The sequence below is a fragment of the Lissotriton vulgaris genome, chromosome 5 (genome assembly GCF_964263255.1).
Source record: "Lissotriton vulgaris chromosome 5, aLisVul1.2, whole genome shotgun sequence".
Lineage (NCBI taxonomy): Eukaryota > Metazoa > Chordata > Amphibia > Caudata > Salamandridae > Lissotriton > Lissotriton vulgaris.
Window position 1 is genome coordinate 1,750,078,381 of NC_141693.1, and position 22,414 is coordinate 1,750,100,794.

The window sequence follows — 22,414 nt, forward strand, 5'->3', positions numbered from 1 at the left end:
CCGATACCTCTTCCCCAGCGTAGTCCTTTAACCTGTAAATATACAGCCCCTCTTTGAGCTCCACACTTTCCACTATAAATATCTCGTCGCTAAATGTCTGCTGGTACCCCTTCGTGAAGACCCCTTTCAATTTTGAAATCCTGACGTGCTCTCCTTTTTTAAAAAAAGGCTTCTTGACCTTTGCTGCAAAGTTGCGCCCGTACACCGTTCTCCACACAGTTAAAACATTACTAGGAGTCACCTCTGCGGGGGCTGTTTTGATGGTCCGGTGATAACTGGAATTATATACATCTAAAAAAGCCTTAAGAACATCCACGTATCTGTAGGTGTTGTTGGCCGTAAAGTACCTCCACATCTTAGACTTTAAAGTTCTGTTAAACCGTTCTACAACAGCAGCTTTTACCTCAGTGTGTGTCACAAAATGTTGAACACCATGATGGTTTAATAATTTCTGAAATGTCTTGTTTAGGAATTCTTTGCCGGCGTCTGTTTGTAGTTTTTGAGGAATTCGGCCCCTAGCGAAGATGTCTTTAAAAGCAGCTGTGACACTCGTACCACTTTTATCGTGTAACGCTTCTGCGTAGGCGTACTTGGACAATACGTCTATGACTGTTAATATATACTGGGCGCCGTTGTTCTGTTTTGCTATATCTTGAAGGCTTATGATATCAGCCTGCCACTGATAATCTAATTGTGCATTAACGATTGTAGGGCGTCTCTTAAAACGTCTTCTGGCTGGTTTGTGGAGGGAATACGCCTCTTCTCCTGAAAGCCACGTCTTGACCTTGGCTCTTGTCACATGTTTGTTTTCAGCTACAGCCCTTCTGTACAGAGCTTCGGCGCTTCCCAAGCCGCCCACCCCTCCTGTATCGTAATAAAGTTTTCTTAACCGCTCCCCCGGCATGATATCAACGGCTACACCCCAAAGCCAATGAATGACACTTGTTCTGCGTAAGGACATTTTATTAAAAAAATAGTGAATCTTAACAAATCATAAACAGAAAGAATTTTACATTTTTTCATAGTAAACGTTATAAGAAATGCTTAAACCCTAGTCACCTCGAGGTGTAACATCCTACCACTTCATTCATTCTAAAAACACGCTATCAGGGTCCTTTAGGTGTGACATTATTTATTTAAAATAGTTTTCGAGGAGCCATAGGCCTTATTCTTATATTTTTTTTATACAGCTTACACACCCGTCTTTCTATGAGTCTTTCTATCATCTTTCTATCCTTAACCGTGCACACCGCCCGCATACACAGCAGTTTTAAATCGGGGTGGGGGTCGTGTTGGGCTTCCTCGAGTGTCGCAGTGATGATCTTAACCATAGAAGGGTGAACATATTTCTTTTCATCTGACAACCCGTAAACTACCCTCAGCAGTTTATACATCCGTTGAGGGTCTAACGCACTACATATATAACGGGTTACCCTGTCTCTGTATGCATCGAGCAGACAATCGTGCGCGCCCTGCTGAGGATCATCAGCCTTATGTCCGTAACAAAGGTCGTAATAGTCATGTTTGACACACGTTTGCACCACTGCCACTACAAAACCTTTAACAGACTTCAAATCGTCGTAAGTTATTGCAATAACTTCTTTTACAACAACGTCTCTCTTAGAGACAACGACCCGCTTCTCAGGAGCATCAGCACCTTGACTTGTGGAACTTTCAGCCTGGTTTGCACAACATAGACAGTAAAAATTCACGCTGTCCGTTTTTGTAGGAGACTCCCCGACCTTAGTTCTTTTTGGGGTTCCGCCCTAGGTGGTAAAAGAAGAAAGATTGACGGATCATTAGTTTAGCTGGAGAAATAAAATACAACACGACGTACCAGACGATGCATAACAGTTTTCTTACTAACCTCTGCATTTTCACAGCTCTCTGCGCTCGCTCTGAAGTCTTGAGAGTCGCTAATGTCCTGCGAAGCCCCATCATCTTCGACGCTTGTGCCAGGTTGTTGCAGAACAACCTTCTCAGCAGCCGGCTGCTTCCGAAGATCCATGTCTTCATAGACTGGTGTTTTAGGATGCTCTACTGCTTTTTTAACAGCGGTTATGCCGGCGGCGCATCCCTCGGCGGCCGCTCTGAAATCCTGAGAGTCGCTAATGTCCTCCGAAAACCCGGCATCTTCGACTGGTGTACCCGACGGCGGCACAACGTCCTTCTCGGGATTCGTATCCTCCTGAAAACCAAGGTCTTCATAGATGGGGGTGACCGGCAGAACTACCGGATCTCCCAAGCTGTCCAACTCCACAAATTCGAAACCCTCAGACGCGCTGTCATTACAAGAGTCTTCACTCCCGCTGCTATCGCCCTTAATAGGGGATATACAACAGTCGCAAGCCTTGGGCCGAGGGGTTTCCATACTCCGGCGTAGGTCAGCGTCAAGACCAGTAACGGCGCTGCCTTGAGCCCCCGATGGTTCTTGTTGAGCATTCTCATCCGTCACCCGGGGTGGCAAGCAGCTGTAATATCTATTGATAGTGGGCTGGGACCCGCCCCACATAGGGCCTTTCACGCCGGAGTTGTATCGCTTCATTCCTTTTTCTTTTTTCTTGCTGGGGGAACTGCGGCGTATTCAGGATTCCGGTTGCTGTACAATACTCCTAAGGAGACCTTATATGTATCCTAAGCAACCCCAAAAAAGGGCGTACCCTCTACTTCACAACAATGTCATACACGCGTCACAGGGCTATGGTTCGCCGAAGACTCCAGAAGAAGTACCGCCCCTATACGCCCCTGGGGACCCCTGGGACCCCACCCTTTGTATTTCCACGGGCTTGATGTCTGTCACATTTAAGGACACGCAGATGGCATCTTTTTTCCGGTCAAGCATGCAACTTTTCCGGACAAACCACACACTTTTTTCCTGCCACACAGACGGGGCTGGGGGGTCCCTGGGGGGCAGCTGTCACTTTTCCGGTCATGAATGGGGATGAAGGGTATCAGCTCTTTCTACTGTTATAAAAGACATTGTCTCATCTTACCATTCCCATCAGCCTGACACCCAAGTCTACTCCTATGGCTTGCCCACCACCAACACCTCTGAAGTTGCAAAGAACCTAAAACTACACCATTTATTTTCCTTTCCTGTGACTACAGTGTTAAATATTTTAGTATTTAATGGAGACTTACATGTACTGAAAGTGATGTGTAATTGTTCACTTGACTGGCTGGTGCTCCTTAAAGAGTAATAGGTTAATGAGCAACTCAGATATGTGAAACAATGTGTTATTCTTGTAAACCATGATCAAGTTATAATTATAGAATTCTGAAGGCTGTGATTATTTCAGTTATTCATGCAAAAATGGCGCGAACATCATAATGCAGGACAAAAAAAATCATTTCCTAAGTGGTGCTCACTTACTTCTCCACTAGACTACAGACAGTTCTGAGCTATCGCTGCTAATAAGCAAATAACCACCTTTTGGCACTATGATTCTAAAGAATGTGTCTTAACTCATATATGGCCTACTGCCTTTACTTTCCACCTTAACTTTAGACAGAATGACTGAAAATAGGAGAAGAATGCAGACTGAGCTGGGATATAATGTTTCTTCATTTGTCTGCTCTGCGAAAGTTGAATTCTCTCTTAATTTAATTTAGTATGTTTCTGGTCCTTTTAAAAATGTGTAATACATCCTCCAGAGCAGGAGTAGAAATGCCACAAGATGAAATTCCTAAAAAATATCTAGGAATCTTTCCATAAAGCGAAGTCATTGGTTGGTTAGCCTAAAGAGGAATATATGGCATTGTTATATGCAAAGTTAGATTTATTAGTATTAATAAAACGCCATAGGTAAATTTGTGGCTTAACCTTTCAGTTTGCCATTGGGCTGATGAGGAAATGCTAGAGATAGGGCTCACTATATCTTCAGGGTTTTGCATTACTGGGCCTAGAACCTGGCAATTTATTTGAGGCCCTGATCCAGGCAAGATTTTAGCAGGAAGTTCATGATGTTTGAAGATGTCAGAAAGAAAAACTGTAGCCATTTGAGCAGCCACAGGAAGCTTAGGCAAGGAGGGGTAAGAGGAGGAAGAGACAGGGGGAGGAGCCAATATGCTAAAAACGTATATTGTCACCATGATAACTGTACGACCTACAGATTATGGAAATACCAGTATGAAATTTTAAAAATATAAATTCCCACGGTCTAGATAGAATTTCAACAGGGTTTGAATAACAGATGGATGTAGAGTTCTACCTTTATTCTAAATACAGTCTTCACAAGATAGAATGAGACTATTATCATCTAGTTGTAAGTTGAGCCACCAAAATTGATGTCTTCTAAAATATTCTGTAACTTTGAAAATACCAGTCACCACTGTAAAATTAATGTTAAGGAACACAGATTGTTTTTTAGACAAATAGTATTCACTCTGGGTTCTCAAAATGTATATTTTCATTTTGAAACCATCAATATTGGTTTGGCTCTAAGGTTACCTTCTTGACTTTTCCAGAAAGGAGTTAGGGCCCGATGTAGGTAATCCCAGATTACCGATTCTTAAATACCGATTCGGTATTTAAGAACAGGCAAATGGGATGTAGGTATTTTTACCGAAAAAATTACCGAATCGGTAAGTTTCGGTAATTACCGATTCGGTAAATACCGATTCAGTAATTGCCATTCATTCCTATGGGCCTGTAGGCCCATAGGAATGAATACCAATTACCCAATCGGTATTTACCGATTCGGTAATAGGGGGAAACATTGAAGGGTGGCAGGGTGTCACTTTGACACCCTGTTGCACCCCTCAATTGTGTATGGGTGCACATGTTGCATACATACATGGCTAAGGGCATGTATGTCTGCAACATGGCACTGTTGGAAAAGCAAAAAAAATGCTTTTTCCAAGGTTTTCATTATTTACCACCAACTTGTAGTTGGTGGTAAATAACGAAGCCTAAAAGGGGAAAAGCACTCATTTGAGTGCTCCCTACATAGCAAAATCAGTAATTTACTGATTCCTTAAAATACCGAATCGGTAAATTACCGATTCAGTAAAAAGCCCTCCTACATCTCATTTTCCAAATACCGGTCGGTAACGGCCGAAATTACCGAATTTTGGCCGTTACCGACCGGTATTTGCCTACCTACATCTGGTACTTAGTAACCACATTCAGTAGTATTTTGGCTGGTTAAATCTTATCATTAGGTGACAAGGATTGTTCTTCAGGAAATAGGTGAGATCAATTGTTAGTCACTATATTATTAGATCGTAGAAGCTAGGTAATTTCAATGATAAATAAGGCCAATCTAGCCTGCCAACCGTTTTTGTAGTCAGCCGGTTTTAGTACTTGCTAATTCCTATGATCTCTACCCAACACCACTTGATGCTGTGCGCCAACCACAAAATGCCTCCACTCTTGAAAGGCCTTCTTCAAGGCCAAAGGCTCCTTTTCTAAAACTGAATAATTTTACTCAGACTTGGAAACTTTTCAAGAGTAAAGGTAATTGGATGTTTACCATCTGTGTCTTTGATCAAAAAGTACACCCAGTGCTCAATCTGAGACATCGGACTCGAGATAAAATGGTTTTGAGACATCAAACTGGGAAAAGACAAGAGTTTCAGTAAAACGTTTCTTGAGAAATTTTAATAGCTTGCGAAGCGTCTCCAGTCCAATCATACTTCCACCCTACTTCAGTAACTCAGTCTTATAAACATTAATATGGACTTCCAATAATTGTTGGTTGAACTCTCTACCTTATTTGGAGTAGTCTGGCCTAAGACTGTCTTAACCTTAGAATTATCCATACTAATGTTTTTTTTCCTAGATATTTACCACGTATTTTAATGAAGACAGATAAAGATGCATGTTTTTGATTTTGCTGGAATGCAGTTCTCTTTTGATCCATTGAGATCTCCATTATCAATTAGAAGAGACACAGAAGGATCCTTTAAAAATAAATATATCATCACGATTTATGATAACTGATTAATGAAATAAATTCGAAAAAATAGAATAAAAAGTGCTGAAATACAGCAGGGGTGTTACAGAGGCTGAATGCAGTCATTTTGTTCTGTAGGCTGTCTTGGACGCATAGCCTAGTCTAATACAAATAGGATGGTAAGTATCTCTCAAATCAAATTTCCTAAAAATCCTTGCCCGCTTTACAGCTGCTGGAATATCTGAGACTAAAGGAAGAAGATATCAATCGCGTACAATAATTTGATTTAAGCTGTATGATGCAAAGACCTAGTTCTATAGAATCCTTTTTTGGAACAAACATCATACAGAAGCATCAGCAGTAGATTTAGATTCATTTATGATCTCATGTTTGTACAAATACTCTTTTAAGATTTCTCATTTCAAACCAAAAGTGACTATGGCCATGTTCTCAAGATTAATTGCACAATACGAATTTCTATGAGGTGGTAAACTGCATAATTGGGGCCAGATGTAGGTAAATTTTATTTTCCGACCTCTTAAATACCGAGTCATACCGACTCGGTATTTCAGAGGTCGGAAAATAAAAGTACCTAGATGTAGGTAAATGCAGATGTGCAATTACCGAATCGGAAACAGTCGGTATTTTCCGATGCGGGAAATACCGACCAGTTAATGCCCATTCATTCCTATGGGCTTTGAAGCCCATAGGATTGATTGGGCATTTACCGGTCGGTATTTACCACATCGGAAAATACCGACTGTCACAAGGGTGCAGGGGGTGTCACTTTGACACCCTCTGGCACCCCCAAAAGAGGCTCGGGTGCCATGTGGCAGGCATACCTGCCCTAAGGGCAGGTCTGCCTGTCATATGGCATAGGTGTGCATGCACACATGTGCATGCACACCAGAAACGGTATTTTACCATCAAGTAGTATTTGATGGTAAAATACCGATTTTGTACTGCTTGTGGGACTCAGAAGAGTCCCACCTACATACCAATTTACCGGAATCCGTAATGATACCGACTCGGTATTTTACATACTCGGTAAATTTACCTATCGGTAAATTTACCGAGTCTGTAAAATACAGGGACCTACATGTCAAATTGCTCTTACCGGTCGGTAACGGCCGAATTCGGCCGTTACCACCCGGTAAACGCCTACCTACATCTGGCCCCGGATGTTCTAAAACAAAATCCAAAAATTCACCATATTTGTATGGATCTGATAATATTTGGGCTATAACATTCACAGCTCATTGCATGCTTTAAAGTTTTAGACTTCACTCATTTTCAATAGAATTACAATGATGTAGGCAATGCTCAGTGTCCAAGAGAATTGTGTGAGCCTTCTAATGTATGTAGAAGTTATGGAAAGTGTTAAGGAGAGGCAACAAATGTATTCCCAGAATGAGAGGATATCTGGGTGCAGATACAAGATCAAAGTCAATCTACTCTCGATTGTTGGAGATAGGCAGAAGCAATGATTGAGTCTCTTACTTACCCGTCCATAGGACACAAGAGTACAATCATCTGCTTCAACTGTCATCAGACTAACCTTGGAACTTACAGGAATTTGGATCTCAAAAGAATTTGGCACAACTATCAACTACATGAGGAATATTGTTTTTTTTAGATACTGTATAGTGGCTCACAAAATGATAAATCCTGTGAAAGATGGAATGTTATAAACATGAGACAAGGATTTAGATTTAGGGTAACTCATCTCTTGACTGTGCTTCAGGGATCAGTGCTCTCATTTCCCTGTCCCTTTGTAGGTTGCCTATGGCAGTTCTCTATGGTCTACCTTTCCTGTATATGATGATCAATCTAAATTGTGAAAGAAGCTAAATCTTGAAAACTTTAAGGTCGAGCCACATGAACCAGCTCAACGTTAATGTCCTTGTTCAATTGTTTTCTGAAAAAGGTTGCTTGTGTAGAATCAGTCAAATTAGTTTCTCTAGTAAGTTTGTGTATCCAAGGAGCATTGACAGTAAGCTAAAATATATTCTTGTGCTATTAAGCGTAGATCTTGTTTGTCAAACATGTCCTTTTAGGCTTTCAAAGAGGCTGTGTTACAGAAGTGAACCCTGAGGAAAAAAAGCCCAGTGCAATGCAGTTCCTTTAATATTTCCAGTAATAAAAGCAGTCTTTGCGCATAGATGTGATGCTCAAGGTGAAATTGATCAAACATGTATCCAGTAACTCCAAAGGGTTTGCTAGTGTTACCATCCAACTTTATTTCACCCAGAGATGGCTAACGTAGGAGGGTTCTGCAAACCCTTGCTAGAGAACAGACAAGAATTGAAGCAAAACGTCAATTTCTGAAGTTGAAGATTTACCCGAGTGTTAGAAATGGGATTCCTGGTTGGCTGAGGTATGTACCCAGGCCAAGCAGGAACTAACCACTGTAGGAAGGGTAAGCTAGATACACAATAAGATAACCTGTGATCACCCTCTGATAACTTGGCACAGAGCAGCCAGGCTTATCCACAAAGGCAATGTGTGAAGTAGTTGTGCAACAAACACACCCAGTAACACAATGTATACACCACTAAAAGACTCCACACAGGTTTAGAAACACTAGAGAATATTTATCTGAGCAAAATGAGACCAACACGACAAACATCAAATCAGTAGAAGTGAGATATGAACTTTTGAAGATTAAATATAAAAATAGTGCTTAGAAGTCACTAGCGGTCAAAAGGTTATATGAGGTCGTGAGGGACCAGCGCAAAATCAAAGCTCAGGCTGACTTCTATGAAGTGCAGGCCGGCTACAGAACACAGACCGTACCCGCTGAAGAGCTACCTTAGCTGGAGGAAGACTGGATGTTGAGAGTCTGTATTGTCATCGAGCTACGCAAAGGGGGTCCTGCGTCATCCTGAAGCTCCATTATAGTGAATGCAGTATGTAGTTGCCGAGTTGCGCAATGCTTAGTTGTCGGTCTTCACAGGCTGTGGATCCAAATGTAATCGAACAGCCTCTGTGTCAGAGGACGATGCTGTGAAATTTCCAATGCAGTCAAAACAATACAGTGGTTTTGGTGAAAGCAGCTGCAGAACCCACTTCTGAGGCCCAGAGCCTGGAGGGGACACCTCAGGCAAGGGTAATACTCACAGAAGTCAGAATTCAGCAGCACCAGCAGAATTGCAGGAAATCTTTTGTATCCCTACGACTTCAAAAAACAGGAGACAAGCCAGCAAGCTCTTGGAGATATGGAGATACAGCCCCTTTCCATGCTCTGAGGCACCTTTCTGAACGATAAGCTCTTGTGTGAAATGTGAGGCCTGGAGCACAGGAGCTGTGCACATTGCTTGCTTCAGGGAGCCAAATGCAGTTTGGCATACCTCTGTCCAAATCACATTCGTGGGCTGCTTCTTGAAAGTCAGCTCTGTCAAGGGAGCAACAATGATTCTATACCCCTTGACAAACCTCCTATAGTATCCAGTGAGGTCCAAGAATGGTCTAACCACAGTCTGGGTTTTGGGGGGTGCAGCCAGACCATGATGGCTTTTATCTTTGCTTGAAGAGGTTGTACCTTCTCCCTGCCCACGAGGTGCCCCAAGTACACCACAGACCCCTGCCCTGTCTGGCAATTACTTACCTTGATAGTCTGGGCTGCTGGTTGTTGAGCCTGAAGCACTTCCTGAAAGTGAAAGCGGTCGTCCTTCCAGCTGCTGCTGAAGACAGCTATGCTATCCAGATCAGCTTCTGAGAAAGCCTCCATGCCAGCAAGGACCTGTTCCACCAGCCCCTGGAAGGTGGCAGGGACATTCTTTAATCGAAAGGGCATCGCCCTGAACTGATAGTGGCCTTCTGGAGTGGAGAGAGCTGACCTCTCCTTTGCTCCTTCTGTTAGGGCGGTCTGTGGCACACACACTGATCTTGCTTTGTTTGGCGGCATTTGGCAGGAGAGCCCATCACGCTCCCGGTTATCTTACACGTTCTACACACAAACTTTGTCCCCCCTCCCCACCCCCAGCAGAAGGTTGGCAGGATAGCTTATCCTGCTGCCTGGTTTAATTGGTGATTCTTCTCCGACTAAGGTCCTGAGTGACCTTAGGACTTTTGTCTGGGTGCTGTGACTCCTCCTGTAATATATTGGATTTAATCTTTCAATACTTTTCTCCTAAGATGTTTTCCGGATAGTAGCCAGTTATGCTTTGAGGCCAGCATTATTTTTGTCTTTGTTCTCCTATAGTGCTTGTCCTGATGATGTCCCACTAAATCACAGGGGTCGAAATGCCGTCGCCACTCGATTGGTAGATTAGGATAAAACATTGACTGTGGTAGGTTCCGCTAATAGTGGACTAATCAACTTATAGTGATACCCACTGCCTGTCTTTCTTGTTTTACACTGTTTCTTGTTTCTATTTGTTTGTCTAGTGTGAAGTTGGGAGTCATTGTTTTATGTATGTATTATATTATTGAGTAATTGCGTTGACCTTGTTTATGCATAACTTTATGTTTTGGCATAGTTTTTTTTCCTTATTTTCAGTCATTATATTTAATTTTTGTCAGTTTGTTATAATTGAGTATTTGCTCCTGGAACCATTGATGTTTCAACACTTTCTAAAAGTGGCATTTCTAAAAGAGTAAGATTAATTCCAACTTCACCTGTTAGGAGGATTTATCATTACTGTCCCACACATTTGAATTCCCAATGCTGGCCTATGAGAGGGGTAAGCCTCACATAAGTGAAAAACAAAATATTCTGTTTGTCACTACCAGGACATGCAAAAGTACATGTCCTACCTTTTATTTAAATAGCACCCTGCCCTTAAGGTTACTTAAGGCCTAACTTAAGGGTAACCTATATAATAAAGGGGTAGTTAAAGGCTTGGCAAGTAGTTTTAAATGCAAAGTCGAAGTGGCAGTAAACTGCACACATAGGCACTACAGGTTTGAAAGGCTACTTGTGTGGTTGGCACAATGAACGCTGCAGGCTCACTAGTAGCATTTGAGGTACCGGCCCTGGGTTTATGGTATACCACTTTACAAGAGACTTACTGGTGCAACAAATTTGCCAATGAGGTATACACCAATGTCATCATGTTTAGGGGAGAAGTACATTCACTTTAACACTGGGCAGCAGTGGTAAACTGTTCAGAGTCCTAAAGCAAACAAAAAGAATCTGCAAAAATGGGAGGCAAAATGCAAAAGGCTGACATGTCTAACACTGGGCAGTAACATTATTCACAGCAGTCAAAAGATTTTAACCGGGGTCCATTTTTTAGTTTCATTCATTTGGATCTTTCGGTGTCACAATCTGTAAAAGGTTGGTTTCATTTGAGCTACTGAAGAACGTGTCTTAGCTCACAGATATGACCGGCCACTTTCACCTTCCTTTGTGACTAAAGATAGAATGATTGAAGACATGAGCAGAAGACAGACTGAAGAAAATTTCAGAAGTTTTAAAAGACAAAAAACAGAAGATTTATAAAATCCTTCAAATGGTGCATGGAAATCAAGTTGAGAGAGAAAAAAGATGCTTCAGGTAAACCCCTGGATTGACCAACAGTGAGAAGCAACATTATTCTTCAGTAGGTATTTAAAACAGGAAATAGTACACAGGAAGCAAAAGAATTTCACAATTTTTTTTGTTATTCATATTTACTTCTGATGCACTGTTCACATGGACAGTGATATATGTCTAGTTCATGCTTGTACATATTACATAACAGATCACTTTTATAATATAGGCTATTCAGTTCAGACAAGTTTCCTGCTGGTAGCATGCATGATCATTGGCAATGAGATTGAAAAAACAAGAAACAAGACTCTGCAATCTTTTTTCCATATAGAGGTTCTTAATCGAAATATCTGCCTTGTGATTGGGGGATGATTGGAGGTGGGTGTCAACCAAATCAGTTCACAACCTTTTCTTGCTATCTGAGGCTGTTCCTCTGCATTGGGGTTTTCAAGGTTCAGCAGGAGTTCATCTCAGAGGTGGGCGAACAGGCTTCTGCATAGGCCTCTCTTTTCCTCTGATTGTAGGACTAGACTTTCAGATGTGGTCCACTTACCCAGGTCATACTGCACCTTTTGGCTAGGATAAATGGCAAGTCTGTAAAAAAAATGTTGTAAGCCTTTTTGAGGTTTGGTTTCGGATAAAGAACCAAATATGCAAGCCTTTGGGTAGAACAGACCATCTCTGCCCTGAAGCTCCTGGTTCTTTGTAAGGTAGTATGAAGCATTTTACATAGAAATTCTTTAAATGCAGGGTCCTCCAATGGTTTGGAGTCACCACGTTGGGATTTGTGTCGTGTCTCCCCCATTTTATTTTCAATAACAGCGGGTTAGTGTCGGACAGAGTGCGCCCCAAGTATTCTGAGTGTAGTGCAGCATTGGATATGGCAGCCGACCCATAAAGCGATTGAGATAGGCATGTAAGTTATGTACTGATATCTAAAAGGTATATTCTTCGTGACTGCCTTGCACCTTTCTCTGTATATCCATCAAACTACAGTCACACCACCATTGTGAAAAAAATATACTACCTTTATTGATTGCATCGTAAGCAGCGGAGGTAGTGATTTGTCCAGAACGGTCGTAATATGCCCCAACTCCTATTCCCCTGCACCAAGGTACAACAGTGCTCCCCCCAAATCATTCAAAAGGAAAAGGGTCAAACATGCAGACTTCCCACAGTAATACTGTGCGGGATGAAAGTGAGGCATAGATGCAACACATTGATTCATATTTGTTCTCCGCGACTGGCTAGCGAAAAGCCCCAACATAGTATTGCATCCTTACACTAAATCAGTGTAACAGATCTCGACTGCTCCTTGCCCAATAATATAATACTTAGCAGCTTGATCAGCAGACTATGAGCCTGATTTAGTTTGTTGGACGGATTACTTCATCCCAATGTGACAGATATCTTGTCCACCTTATTATAAGTCCATTACATCCTATGGCAAATGGAATATCCACAACTGCAAGGAACTCTTCAACATCGTGAAAGAGCTATCCAACCCCAGCGCAGGAAACAACGACATCACCCCATCGCAAGACCTCTGCAACTCCCTCACCTCATACTTCCACAACAAGATCGCGGACATACACAACAGCTTCAACAACCAACCAACGCACACCACGACCGAACCACCACCCCCCACCACCACCCTCCGCGCCTGGACTCCGATCAGCACCGAAGACACCATCCGCACGATGAACTCCGTCCACTCCGGATCTCCGACCGACCCCTGTCCTCACCACGTCTTCAACAAGGCCGACGCTGTCATCGCACCCCACCTGCGAGACATCATCAACACCTCCTTCGACACCGCCACCTTCCCTGAGAGCTGGAAGCACGCCGAACTCAGCGCTCTACTCAAGAAACCCACAGCGGACCCCACCGAACTCAAGAATTACCGCCCCATCTCGCTCCTCCCGTTTCCAGCCAAAGTCATCGAGAAGACCGTCAACAAGCAGCTGGCCGCCTTCCTTGAGACGAATGGATCCCTCGACCCCTCACAGTCTGGCTTCCGAGCCAACCACAGCACCGAGACCGCCCTCATCGCCGCCACCGATGACATCCGAACCCTGATGGACAACGGAGAAACAGCGGCCCTCATCCTCCTAGACCTCTCCGCGGCATTCGACATTGTCTGCCACCGCACCCTAGTACAGCGCCTCAGCAACGTCGGAATCCAGGAGAAGGCTCTGGAATGGATCATCTCCTTCCTCGACGGAAGAACACAGAGAGTCCGCCTACCACCGTACAAGTCAGAGGCCACCGAAGTAATCTGCGGCGTCCCTCAAGGATCCTCGCTGAGCCCCACCCTCTTCAACGTCTACATGAGCCCCCTCGCGGCCATCGCACGCCAACACAACTTGAACATAATCTCCTACGCCGACGACACCCAGCTGATCCTCTCCCTGACCAACGACCCCGCCACCGCGAGAGCCAACCTGCACGAAGGGATGAAAGAGGTAGCCGAGTGGATGACGACCAGCCGCCTGAAACTGAACTCAGACAAGACGGAGGTCCTCATCCTGGGCTCTTCGCCCTCCGCCTGGGACGACTCCTGGTGGCCTCCAGCCCTGGGCACCGCACCCAAACTGACAGACCACGCACGCAACCTGGGCTTCATCCTGGACTCCTCCCTCTCCATGACCAGGCAAGTAAACAACGTCTCCTCTGCATGCTTCAACGTCCTACGCATGCTACGGAAGATCTTCTGGTGGATCCCCACCGAGACCAGGAAGACGGTCACCCAGGCCCTCGTCACCAGCCGACTGGACTACGGCAACGCCCTCTACGCCGGGACCACCGCCAAGCTCCAGAAGAGACTCCAGCGGATCCAGAACGCCTCAGCCAGATTCATCCTCGACATCCCACGAACCAGCCACATCTCTGGACATCTGAGAGACCTGCATTGGCTCCCCGTCAACAAAAGAATCACCTTCCGCCTCCTCACCCACGCACACAAAGCCCTACACGACCAAGGCCCGAGCTACCTCAACAACCGAATCAACTTCTACGCTCCCAAACGCCACCTCCGATCAGCCAACCACGCCCTCGCCGCCGTCCCTCGCATCCGAAGAGCGACAACAGGAGGAAGGTCCTTCTCCTACCTGGCCGCCAAGACCTGTAACTCCCTCCCGACCGACCTGCGCCTGACCCAAGACCACCTCTCCTTCAGGAAGAAGCTGAAGACCTGGCTGTTCGAGCAGTAACGGCACCCCCCTGCCCCCAGCGCCTTGAGACCCTACGGGTAAGTAGTGCGCTCTATAAATGTCTTTGATTGATTGATTGATTACTTGTAACGGAGTAACCCATCCACAAAACTCTAAATTGGGCCATATTTTTCCAGCAGGTTTGTGGTAGTCAGGTAGGGGTAGACGCGTTCCCATAGTTGTACAAGTTCTTCACGTTATAGTAGGCAGTTCAGGTTCCTCACTCCCTGAGGATTCAGAGTTCGATCTGTTATGTTATGTTATGTTAAATCAATTTGTTAAGCGCGCTAACACCATTAGGTTTCTTGGCGCTGTACAGAGGGAGTCGGGAGGAGAGACAGAAAATAACATAACAGAGGATGAGACTAGTGGTAGGCTACCGTAAACAGATGCGTTTTGAGGAAGGATCTGAACGTGGAGTAGGGGGAGAGCAACCTAAGAGAAAGAGGTAAGGAATTCCAAAAAGACGGGGCTAAGAAAGAAAACCTAAGACCACCGTGTTTCTTCCGCTTGAATCTGGGGACAGAAAGTAAAGCCAATTGGGAAGACCGAAGGGTACGGGAAGGGACATAAGGATGAAGCAAGGAAGAAATGAAGGAGGGGCCAAGACCAGTGAGAGATTTGAAAATGATGCAACCGAGCTTAAATTTACAGCGGGCAGAGACCGGGAGCCAGTGGAGACTTTTTAGGAGAGGTTGGACATGCTGATCTCTAGGTTGATGGTAGATCAAGCGAGCAGCTTGATTTTGGATCAGCTGGAGTCTCCTGAGTTGGTATGCAGGAATGCCTACATATAGCGCGTTTGCGTAGTCAAGCCTAGACATGACTAGCGCAAGCAGGGCCAAAGTAAGGGCATCGATGGTAAGTAGGCGAGAGATTTTACATATTTTCCTGAGCTGGAAATGGCTGGAGGAAACTACAGCGCTGATCTGGGGTGTCATAGATAGGTCGTTACTTATGACAACTCCCAGACTTTTTGCAGAGTTGACGGGACAGGGGGGGCTGCCAAGACTGGCAGGCCAGAAAGAAGAGTTCCAGGGATTGGAGGGCCCCCCGACAAGAACCAGCTCAGTCTTGTCGGGGTTGAGTTTCAGGTGGTTTGTGCCCATCCAATCACTGATAGAGCAAAGGGTGTTTTGAAAAGTGAAGATAGATTGATCGCTGGAGTCAATGGTGAAAACCAGTTGGATGTCATCCGCGTAATTAAACGCGGAGACATTGAATCGGCGGAGGGAGCGGATAAGCCGGGCCAGGTATAAATTAAAAAGGAGAGGGGATAAAGAGGAGCCTTGCGGGACACCACAAGACAACTCGACTTGGGAGGCAGAGAACTGGGACAGCCTGACAGCTTGATGGCGATGGGTCAGGAAAGAGCGCACCCAGTCCAGAGCTGTGCCCTGGATGCCAGCCTCTCTGACACGGTCGACCAAAATGTCATGGTCTGTCCCTTGTCATGCTAGGGGTTGATGATTTTGCAACTTGAGGTACCTTGGATAATTTTCTCTTATGCTGCTCTCTCCCCTTCAACCAGCTGTTCAGTGGGATGTTTAGGAGCCCTATGTTTGGAATGGAATTCAAACTGCTTTCTGTCTTCTTTCTGCGGCAGTAAATTCTCAACATCCCTGCCAGTTCTGCCTTTTTCCAGCGAATTGAAAGTTTGGTAGGCTCTGTGAAAAATTGTGAGGCATCTTCAGTCATGACTTTCAATTTGGATGCTTCTCTCAAATACTTTTTGACCTCTGTGAAGGAGGTTCTTTTACACTTGACGGCAACAGTGTAGTCCGGGAATATCAAGACCATTTGATTTAGAATTTTAAAGGGACCACCCATCTATGTGATGTCCAAACTAGACAGCCTTGAGATCCCTGATGGAGCCACTTCTACAAGAAATGACAGCATGTCTGGGTTACTCAAGAATTGTGTTGCTGTCCTTGTAGTGTAAAAGTTTGGTAACCACTGGTGATGGAGGAACTCCTGACTACAGTCTTTTAGCTAGACCTTTCTGTGGTTTGTTTTAAGTAGAGAATCCTCAGTGCCCAGAGAGGGCCGCCTCCTTTCTTGTCCACTTCTCAAAAAATGAAAGCTTGTACTCAGGTAGTCTCAGTACTCCTATGTTATGTTATGTTATGTTATGGGATTGCAGTATTGCACCCCCCAGCAGATCATCGCAGTTCACCTACCAGAGGCTACCCTGAAGCATTGATGCTGGGGTTTGCCTGGTCATAAGTCTCCCGTATCCCGCAGGACAATAATCCAGCCTTAGTATTGAGGTTAAACTTGGGGCCACCGGTGTTAGCTCCCACCTTTGTTTCTAATTATGAAGTCTCTCTAATGCTCCTTCAGTATGCGCGCCAAAATGTGTGTGCCTTTCAAGGAAAGCATAGTTCATCATTGCTGGTGTTTGGAGGCTCTTGGAGGCGTTCTTACATCTCAATCAGCTTTGAGAGCCCTGCACCTCTTCCTTCAGGTTATCTGCATGTGCGGGCTCACCCCCAGTATCGAGCTTTCAGGTTCAGGCAGCCAGCCTCACCTCTGAGAGGGCCAACTTCAGTCAGAGTGCTGTATCTCAATGTGCCTTGACCTTAGAGGGGCTGGGCGCAGGCCTCACCGTAGTCTTTTATATAGACTGTCGGCCTTCTCAGCCATCACGGCTAAACTCCAAGCACTGAAAGCAGGATGAGCTCTTCACGGAACAGCCAGCATGGATCTTGCCTTCTTTCCACATGTTAGGAGGCCTATAGGGATTTGCCATTGCACCTCAAGGGTCGTATTATGAAAGTGCTCTGGGGGTGCAACTGGAATTTGTGCCCGCTTTGTATACCCCTGGGGTACCTTGGTATTACAGAAGGGGCCACAGATGCTTGTGCGGCCCCTTCTGTAATACCGATAGCGCTGGCGCACACAAAGCACCAGTGAAGTCTTCAGAGGGCGTTCCCTCATTTGCGTGAGGGTGTGGCCCCCATGCACATGAGGGAATCCCTTTGCCTCAGTGCCCGCACTGTATTATAGATGCAGGTGCAAGTCAAGTCAAGTCAAGTCAGAGAATTTATATAGCGCACTACATACCCAGAGGGTCCCAAGGCGCTTAGAGAGGAGAGGAGGATTATTTGTCAAATATCCACGTTTTAAGTTGCTTTCTGAATGCTAGGTGGTTCTGGGTAAGGCGAAGGTAAGCGGGGAGTGAGTTCCAAGTTTTAGCTGCCAGGTATGAGAAGGATCTGCCTCCCATGGTGGTCTTGTTGATGCGAGGTACAGTGGCGAGGGCTTGGCTGGAAGAACGTAGTTGGCGGGACGGGGTGTAGAAGGACATTCATGAGTTGAGGCATTCTGGTCCGATGTCGTAGAGTGATTTGTGTGCGTGGGTTAGCAGTCGGAAAGTGATCCTCTTATTGACGGGTAGCCAGTGGAGGTCTTTAAGGTGACCGGAGATGTGTTCGTTGCGTGGGATGTCTAGTATGATCCTGGCTGAGGCGTTTTGGATTCGTTGGAGTTTCTTCTGGAGTTTAGCGGTAGTGCCTGCGTAGAGTGTGTTTCCGTAGTCCAGTCGGCTCGTGACCAGAGCATGGGTGACCGTTTTCCTTGTTTCGGTGGGGATCCAGCGAAATGTTTTTCTAAGCATGCGAAGAATGTTGAAGCAGGAAGAGGATACGGCGCTGACTTGTTTATTCATTGAGAGTGAGGAGTCCAGGATGATGCCCAAGTTCCGTGCGTGGTCTGTCGGGATGGGTGCCTTTCCGAGGGCTTCCGGCCACCAAGAGTCGTCCCATGCAGAGGGGGAAGTACCTAAGATGAGGACTTCTGTTTTGTCTGAGTTCAGTTTCAGACGGCTTTGTTTCATCCATTCGGCAACTTCTTTCATTCCTTCGTGTAGGTTAGTTTTGGCGGTGCTGGGGTCATTGGTGAGAGAAAGGATCAGTTGCGTGTCGTCCGCGTAAGAGATGATGTTGAGGTTGTGTTGGCGTGCGATGGCCGCGAGGGGGCTCATGTATACGTTGAAGAGGGTGGGGCTGAGTGAGGAACCTTGAGGTACTCCACAGATGACTTCGGTGGCTTCGGACTTGAATGGTGGGAGGCGGACTTTCTGAGTTCTTCCTGTGAGGAATGAGGTGATCCATTCAAGTGCTTTTCCTTGGATTCCGATGTTATTGAGGCGTTGTAAAAGGGTGCTGTGGCAGACTGTGTCAAATGCTGCCGAGAGGTCGAGGAGGATGAGGGCGACTGTGTCTCCATTGTCCAGTAAAGTTCGGATGTCGTCTGTTGCTGCGATGAGGGCGGTCTCAGTGCTGTGTTTTGCTCGGAAGCCAGATTGTGAGGAGTCGAGGGATTTGTTGGCTTCGAGGAAGGCGGCGAGCTGGTTGTTGACAGCTTTCTCGATGACTTTGGCCGGGAATGGAAGGAGCGAGATGGGGCGGTAATTTTTGAGTTCGGTGGGGTCCGCTGTGGGTTTCTTCAGGAGGGCGGTGAGTTCAGCGTGTTTCCAGTCTTCCGGGAAGGTGGCGGAGTTGAGGGAGCTGTTGATGACGTCTCGGAGGTGGGGTGCTATGATGGAGTCTGCTTTGTTGAAGATGTGGTGAGGACATGGGTCTGTGGGGGATCCTGAGTGGATGGAATTCATCAGGCGGATTGTGTCCTCAGTGGAGATTGGGTTCCAGTCGTTAAGGGTGTTCACGGGGGGAGAATGTTCAGCAAATGGTTGGGTGGGTTGGTCTCCGGGATGGTTGTCGAAGCTGTTGTGGATGTCTGCAATCTTGTTGTGGAAGAAAGAGGCTAGGGAGTCGCAGAGGGCTTGAGAGGGGGTGATGTCGTTGGAGTTGGCCGAGGGATTGGCAAATTCCTTGACGATGTTGAAAAGTTCTTTGCTGTTGTGGGCGTTGTTGTCAAGACGGTCCTTGAATGCTGTTTTCTTGGCCTTTCGGATTAGTTGGTGGTGAGTGCGGGTGGCGTTTTTGAAGGCGTCCTTGGTGCTAGTAGTTGGGTCTTTTTTCCAGGCCTTTTCGAGGGAGCGGCAGAGTTTCTTGGACTTCTTAAGGTCATCGTTAAACCATGAGGCCTTTTTGTTGGCAGGTTTGTTTTGACGTTTCTTCAGTGGTGCTAAGGTGTCGGCGGTGTTGGATAACCATAGGGTGAGGTTGGCGGCGGCTTCGTTTGCGTTAGAAGAGTGGGCTGGGGTGTTTAGAAGGAGCGATGCGGAGATCTGGTCCGTGGTGATTTTGTTCCAGTTTCTTTGCAGAGTTGGTTGGAGGTGGTTGGTGGGTTTTGGTTTGTTGTAGGTGAAGTGAACGCAGCTGTGGTCGGTCCAGAGGAGCTCCGTAGTGTGGCTGAAGGAGACATGATTGCTGGAGGTGAAGATGGGGTCGAGTGTGTGACCTGCGATGTGGGTGGGGGATGTGACCAGTTGGTTAATTCCGAGGTTGGCGAGATTGTCCAAGAGGGTGGTGGTGTTGCGGTCGTTGATCTTTTCAAGGTGAAAATTGAGGTCTCCCAGAAGGATGTAGTCTTTGGAGGGGAGCGCGTGAGGAGTGATGAAGTCCGTGATGTCTTCGCTGAATTTTGCGCGGGGTCCTGGTGGTCTGTAGAGGAGGGTGCCTCTGAGTGTGGTTTTGGGGTCGATGTGGATCTGGAAGTGAAGGTGTTCTGAGTTGGTGAGATTGGCGTCAGAGCTGGTTGAGATGCGGATTGACTTCTTATGGACGATAGCGATTCCTCCTCCTGTGTGGCCGGTACGGTCCTTGCGTATGATCTTATAATCTTCTGGGATGGCAATGGTGATGTCTGGGGCGGAAGAGGCGTTCATCCAAGTTTCTGTTAGGAAGGCGACGTCCGGAGAGATGGTGTCTAGTAGATTCCATAGTTCAATGGCGTGTCTGTGGACTGATCGGGTGTTGAGAAGGATGCATTGTAGGTGGTTGGGGTCAGGGGTCTGTGTTGTGGTCGTAGCGGAGAGGTTGTCGGTGCCGATGAATTTGCAGGAGTAGCAGGAGAAAGGTCCATGGGTGTGTCCGGGAGCGGCTTGGGCGCAGTTTGGGGCGCGACCGGAGTTAAGGGCTAGGAGGGTGGCGGCATCGTAGGTAATGCGGGGGGGCTGGGCAGCGCGTGGGGCAGGGGGTCTGGCGCTGGGCGCGGTCCAGGCGCGGACGGGCGTAGACGGGCTTACCTTTGGCGCACCTTCGGCGCGGGTTGGGCGCGGTCGCTGCGCGTGGACGCTGCGCGCGGGAGCTACTGTCATATATGGATAGTGGGGGGGGAGGGGCGAGGGCGTCTCAGCTGGGAGGCGGGGCGGGCTAGGTAGGAGCACAACAACAACAAAATGGAGGGCGCTTGGGGGGAATACACTTTACAGGTCGGAAAGTCGCGCTGGGAATCAGAGCAGTGCAACAATCAAAGCGGAAGCGCACTGAAAGGATGCCACCTGAAAGCCCTCTGGAGGTGGAATAGGGATCCCGTGGACCCCCCAGACATCACCTTGCAAGCAGGCGCAGTCACTCACTGCACCCGCCTGTAAGGGAATCTCTAATCCCTTTAAAAGTGTAGACGGGTTGCTGCCTGCACACAGTGAAACATGGAGCAGCTGCTTCAAAACAGCTCAGTTTTTCACCTAAATAGGCTGCCCTCAGGGCAGCACGAGTTTGCTGCTGGTGTGGGAACAGCGCATTCCATGGGATACGGTGCACTTTGCCTGTTTGCGCATGACGCACCTGTTTTAAGTTGCGCTGGGTGCAAGCAGAGAAAGTGTGACCTTTGCATATTAGTATTAAACGAAATGGGCAACCCAAACTACACTTGGCTCGGGCAAAGTGAATGATAGGGTAAAAGTGCCTTCAAGGGATTTATTCAAGTATTCTCATTTAAATTATTTATATAGTTAATTTACAAGGTCAGATGGATGATTTCCTTGAGTGGTGGTTAATTCCAACTATTTGATACCTCCGTAGAATAGTGTACACAGATCACAAATAGAGAATGACAGACTGATAGAGCACAGCTGAGCGGATGTGCACAAACAAGACTCTTTAGCCCCACAGAACAACATGCCATGACCCCAAAAGAGAATTTTGCAGCAGCGGCACTTAATCAGGGGTTTCTGGGCGCAGGCCCCTTGCGAGGCCTCTGTGCATTTTTCACTGTAGCAGTGTTCATACGCGAGTTTAATGTTTTCATGAACACTGCCTAGTGCGCCCTCTCTGCCTTGTCTCCAGTCTCCTGATGACAGGAATAGGAGGAGGGCCTGAGCAATCGAGCTACAGAGTGCTGTTTTAAAATAAAACACTCTGTAGCTGGATGTCTGGATCGAACATGTCTTGGGTGTGTAGGTCAACTACAATCCCTTCACAAAGGCACAATCCATTTTATTTAGCAGTCATATTGCTCATGCCTCAGGCAGCATAGTATAACTGCTAAAATGTGGATGTAAAGGTGCACAACAGTGCATCCCTGAAGCCAATGACAAGCCATACATTGCAGCAGGGGCAGGATCCCCAGCACTATTCCAGCCCCATCAAGAAGCTGGTAGAGAGATTGAGGGGGGTATTCCCTTTTTCAATCCCACCCTTGCTGCTCATTATGGCTCCTCGTTGGGAATCTTGCCTTGCTGGTTCCATTTCCACAACCAGGGGCCAGATGTACGTAGGAAAGTGTTTGCTGTTGCCGAATAGCACACTTTTGGGATTTGCGTTTTAGAAATCGCAACCATGCATGTACAAAAGTGTGTTTACACGTTTTGCGATTCCCAGTGAGTCACACACAGACCTACCTCATTAATATTCATGAGGTATGTCTCGGTTTGCAACCCATTGGGAATTACAAAAATCACAGGGATGGTGGCCTTCTGG

The 22,414-nt window shown here is 46.3% G+C and overlaps 1 protein-coding gene across 1 annotated transcript in view; it reads left to right on the top strand.

Moving 5' to 3' along the window:
• Nucleotides 1–22,414, top strand: part of DUSP3 (dual specificity phosphatase 3) — a 413,405-nt gene that overhangs the window by 154,531 nt on the left and 236,460 nt on the right. The gene's annotated exons all lie outside the window — the stretch shown is intronic.